This window comes from Montipora foliosa, unplaced genomic scaffold (genome assembly GCF_036669935.1).
Source record: "Montipora foliosa isolate CH-2021 unplaced genomic scaffold, ASM3666993v2 scaffold_470, whole genome shotgun sequence".
Classification (NCBI taxonomy): Eukaryota; Metazoa; Cnidaria; class Anthozoa; order Scleractinia; family Acroporidae; genus Montipora; species Montipora foliosa.
Window position 1 is genome coordinate 104,633 of NW_027179779.1, and position 5,957 is coordinate 110,589.

Here is a 5,957-nt window from a genome sequence, read left to right on the forward strand (position 1 = left end):
CCTAAACACGAAAAGAGCTGACTGTGTAAGGATTATAGTTGATGTAGTATGGCCATGTAGCCGCGTCGAGCCACAGAAAGTGCGCGAAAAATGAAGCCTCGCCTATGTGTAGGTGAGTTAACCTGGGTTGAACCTGTAATCCAATCGAAAACCAGTACCTGGTCAGCGGTCAAGTTTAAGAAAAACAGCTGACCTCAGTGAGCTCTAAGCCTGAGTCCGCGATATGGTCATGTGATACTGGTCAGCAGATACCTTGTTTTGACACGTGTCAATTGATCAAAACATGGATGTCCAATTTCAAAGATATATGTTGTACACTAGCATGATACTGGTCACATTGGTATACATGGAGGGGTGGACGGACGTACGTACGGACGTACGTACGTATGTACGGTTGGTCGATGACGTAATGGCTATAAAATCAAGATTTCTCGCATCAATGGGTTACCATATTTTCTTATCAATGGAGCTCCGCTAATATCCGTGGAGTGTGGGCCAAATCGATGCTGAATGCGAAGCCAGGCCTCCTTTGAAAGCTTAGAATCTTGCAAAGAAAGGGTATGGCATGGAAAAGCGGTGGGGTTAGGAGGGATATAAAGAATGTTGAGCTGAAAATTGTTACTCGTAGATAGCCAAAAGAGCTTCTTAAGGGCGTCACAAAGCTGGCGAGACCTGGCGCCCTAACGCTTCTAAGAGCGAATAAACTACACCTGGCTATCAGTAAAAGACATCCACACGTCGGCCTTGCACCGAAGAGAAAAAGGCTTCCGAAACTTTCGCCAACGCTAGAGTCTCTTTAACACCGATATCACCTACTAAATCCTAGGAAGGCCTGTAGTCACGAATGGCGATCGGCTTCGTAGGAAAGCTCAGGACTCAACCAAAATTGGAATTGAATTGAAATTGGAGGCGTCCGAAGCAAGGAGTATTTGCGAATGAAACTCTGTGACCCAAGGGAGACAGCCTTCCCAGTTCTGAAGGAAATTTCAATGCTCGATTCCTTTAATCTTAACTAGGCGGGAAGAACGAAGACCCCCGGAAATTGCCAAGTTTCCCGCATTAGTGAACAAACACGCACCCGGAACTGCAAAAAAGAACGAAATGCATTTACCATCGAAACGCTGTAAGGTTTTAAAACAAGCCTGGCCAGAGGACAGAATGAGGTGTGAAAAAAGAAAAACCAACCTCACCTCAGAGTGAGATAGCTCCCGTTTTTAGCCCCGCGGCGATGGACTCGTTGATAAAATCCACGAAAGCATGACAGGATGGATCGTTAGAGAACACCTTGGCGGGAGGTATATAAGAGTCGAAGTTCTACCCTTTGAACTGTCCTTTAAACGGTTGAAAGAAATCGTTAACGCTAACAAAATTCTTAATCCATCTTCAGAGCAGCCCAGTTAAGTTACAAGACACGGAATTGACAATGTACTCCCAGGACGATGAGACTGCAGATTCCCTATCACAAAGGACTCTGGGGTCGAGAAAGGCTAATAGTGAAACATCGGCCAGCGCGGAACCATCTAAAACTGAGCTAAAGAAGCCATTGGAAATGTGGGAGTTACGAGGCGCCAACCCTTAACCACGCGGAGAGAACCTTCACACGCTTGGATGGGTGCTACAAGATAATAATAATAATAATAATAAAATTTATTTATACCGCGCAAATTCAACTATACAGTTTTCAAATGCGCCTTACAATAAAAGAACAATATATAAGACTATATAGTCAAAAATTACACGAATGAATAATTATCTAGTCTATAAATTACAATACTATATCAGAAAAAGCTTTTTTAAAAAGATGAGTCTTCAAATTACGTTTAAAAACTCTAAAATCAGAAGTGCATCTAAGATCTAACGGAAGATTATTCCACAGTTTTGGTGCGGCGGCCACAAAGGCTCGATCGCCAAGAGTAGGGAGAGTCCTGAAATCTGGATTTGAAAGCAGATATTTGTTATTTGATCTGAGGCTGTAGGAAGAATTAGGTTTAAAATTTACGAGAGATGATAAATAATTAGGAGCTGTACCATGGATTGCTTTGTGAGTGATTATAATAATCTTATAATCTATTCTAAACGTTACTGGTAGCCAGTGTAATTTGTATAGTATAGGTGTGATATGGCAATACCGTGGTGCTAGATATAGGACTCTTGCAGCTGCGTTTTGAACACGCTGCACTTTACTGAGAGCGCAGTAGGGTAGTCCGTATAAAAGTGAATTACAATAGTCCAATCTGCTTGTGATGAAAGCGTGGATTAATTTATGGGCAGATTCTATACTTAGATATTTTCTGACGCGTCTAATGTTGTGAAGATGAAAAAAAGCACTCCTACACGCTTTGGTTATGTTGAAGTTCAGGTTGAAATTGCAGTCAAACCAGGCCCCTAAGTTTCTAAGGGGTTCCGTGCTCGGAGAGATGATGGATTCGCCGATAGTTAGAGTAGCGCGTTTAGTTTTCTGTAGCTGCGCTTTCGTCCCAATGAGCATGAACTCTGTCTTGGAATCGTTGATCATGAGTTTATCATTGATCATCCAGTTACGGATGTCACAGAGGCACGCTTCCATTGCTGCAATGGCGGCGTCTTGATTGGAATCATCATTTGGATTGAAAGCCAGATAGATACCAGTATCATCAGCATAACTGTGCGCTGTTGGGAGGTGCTGGCTAATCACATCAAATAGCTCACTGGTGTAAAGGGAGAACAGCATTGGGCCGAGACAGGAGCCCTGTGGCACACCAAACTTCAAATCAAAACTGTCCAACTTTGCATTGCCGATTACAATACGCTGAGATCTATTCGACAGGTAGGATTTGAACCACGTTACTGCTTGATCTTTAATTCCAAATTTGTATTCCAGGCGCCGCAGTAATATGTCATGGTCTACTGTGTCGAAAGCAGCGCTTAAATCTAGGAACAATAATAATGTGACTTGTTGTTTGTTCATGTTGACGAGTATGTCGTTGCGCATGCGCAGTAAGGCAGTTTCCGTACTGTGATTTTTTCTGTAGGCTGATTGAAATTCCGGAAACATCTGATTGGACGACACGTGATCGGAGATTTGTAGTGCAGCTGCCTTTTCAGTGATTTTTGAAAGGAAAGTAAGATTGCTGACGGGCCGGTAATTTTTCTTTATCAGATCCATGTTGGCGTTCTTTAACTTTGGTCTCACTAAACCCTCTTTCCAAATGTCCGGAAAGTGACCACTACTGAGCGAAAGATTAACCATGTTGGAAATGGTCGGTTGGAGTTCGTTAATACAGTCTTTAACAATCTTGGTAGGTATGGGGTCATTGTCGCAGGTCTTGTTTGGGGCATTCAGCACCAGCTTTTTGATACCTTCTGACGACATTGGCTGGAAGTTATTGAAGGGTGTGCCAGCTAACGAAGACTCTTGAATGCTACTTCTGATCGAATGGTGAGGGTGATTCAATGAGGAGTCAATTCTATCCAGCTTTGAGCGAATGACATCGATCTTTTGTATAAAGAATCTCCCAAAATCATTACGAAGCAAAGTAGGGTCAGAGTGCTTGGGGTATTTTTCCAGTGACGACCCTCCTAGCAGTGCACTGGCCGTCTTGAAAAGCTTTCTTTGATCACAATCGTTTTCATTAATAAGGTTGAAATAATAGTCACGCCTTGCTTGCTCTATAATGTGATTCGTATGATTGCGTGCCTTAATGAAATTAACCCTGTCTGACTCGAGCCCCGTCCTTCGCCATATTCTCTCATACCGTCTACGTAAACGCTTGGCTTCTTTGATTTCGTTCTTGAACCAAGGAACCCGCGGACGAACCGTGATAGTCTTCTTTTGGAGAGGAGCGTGTTTATCTAAAAGGCCAGTCATGGTTGAACCGTAACAGGAAACAAGATCAGTAATTTCATCGGGTGGATTCTGGCATAGCCTCGATTCCCTGAGATCATCCTTGAACGATTCAATGTCTATAGCCTTAGTCTTCCGGTAACAGATCTCTTCAACAGTTGTAGCCGGCATACGGAGAGTTAGTTCAGATAGAACAGTACAATGATCTGACAAGAAACTGTCAGAGATGGGCGTGGTCTGAACAAGGCCATCCAAGTCCCGTGTAATGATCAAGTCTAAAGTGTGTCCAGAACGGTGAGTTGGTGCAATCACGTGTTGTGTGAGCCCCATGCACTCCAAGAGATCTAAAAACTTAAAAGCGTCGGGATCATCTGGGACGTTCACATGAATATTCATGTCTCCTACAATGAGGAGACGTTCAGATGACAGCACAGTTGATTCTAGGTATTCAGTAAATTCGCCGAGAAAGGTGGATACCGTTACTGGGTGTTTTTCTGAGTACGGTGTTCGATAGATAATGGCTAACTTGACTTTGTTGCTTCCTGAGATGACAAGATAAAAGAAAAAGGGGGATCACTGGGGGTTCGAGCCTCCCCTATCTCGAGAGGAGTGCTGGAAGAGGAAGAATCTGGACCAGTTGGATATATCCCGCTTCTTATAACAAAATCGAGCAGAATGATCAAATACCCCACAAAAATTACAAGAGAAGCGATCGTTATGAAACGAACGAGAAGACGAGGGAGCGAAAGGAGGGACAGGTGGGGAGGCTGTGCGGAAAGACTATGCACCTTCGCAATAACTTTAAGGACCTTAGCATAATCACTGTCGGAAAACAAGGCTAACAAATTCGCTCGAAAATGCTCCCGAGGGTTGTCAAGACCCTCCCTCAAAGCTTGGTTGGCTGCAGACGAAAAAGCTGCCTTGTCTGCAGCAACAAGATCCTCAGCTTGGGCTTAAGCAGAGTAATCGTCAAAGTCAGGTTAACGCCTCAAGCCATACGCAGGCAAGCTAGATAAGCTGCTCTCAACACTGAAGGAAGGAAATCAAAATAAGGAAATAACAAAAGGAAGGCCTCGAATAAGTCTCAAGAGAAAAATACAAACAGCATATGCAAAAAAAACAAAACGACAAAAGGTCATGAGTAATACATGCAATAAAAGTCCATTAGACTCAAGACCGGAGCAGAAACGTTTTGGGTTCGTTGAAACAAATACAAACAGCATATGCAAAGCAATAAAAGGTCAAGAGTAAACACAATTAAAGCCAATTGTACTCATGACCGGAGCGGAAACCAATACAAACCGCATATGCTTAACAACAAGAGGTCAAAAGAAAACACAGAAGCCAAGTAGACTCATGACCGGAGTGCAACCTTGCCGCGGGGCTCGCTAAAACAAAATATAAACAGCATGACATGCAGGACGACAAAAGGAAGATAAGAGAAACAGATCAGATCGGAGCACATATAAACGGGACTGTCAAAAGTAAAGGAGAGCGTCGCAAAACGAATGGGAAGATCGGAAAGACGAGTAGACAAGCCGGTACGCACGGCGCACTGAACACCTTAAGAGCAGTTCTCTGAGAAAGTCAAGCAAAGTTGGAAATGGAAATCTTAAACTCACCCTTCATTTCATTGTGTGGACATATGTTGCCCTGGAAGATGAACGAAAATATCCATATTTGTGCCAGCTGAGTTACCGTTGCTATGGTAACCGCCATTAATCATGACAACCACAAGCCCCTGTTTTGACCCGCAAAATGGGTAACATATGTGTCTACCTCTCGCATAGATGTGATTCAGTTCTAATGAAATTCCAACAGACAGGAGACCTATGCCTCTAATTACTAAAAGATGTTTCAAACCTGCTTTGACCTCTATGAAAAAGGAAGAAATGTTGGCTTGACTATGTAAGGTGTCGGCCATTCTGGAAAACGACAAAAACGAGCGCATCTGTTTTCGCATTTTCTCCCAAAGTGTTTTTTTTTTCCGTCACTGAATTTGCGACAGAGATTATGTGGTTATTATAGTTCTTAAATATTAGAAAGCCAACTTAGGGGAAGTCATATTTTGACAACAGCTGATAAACAAAATTGCAAAAAGTTGCAAATTAAGTCATTTTAACACTCATTTATT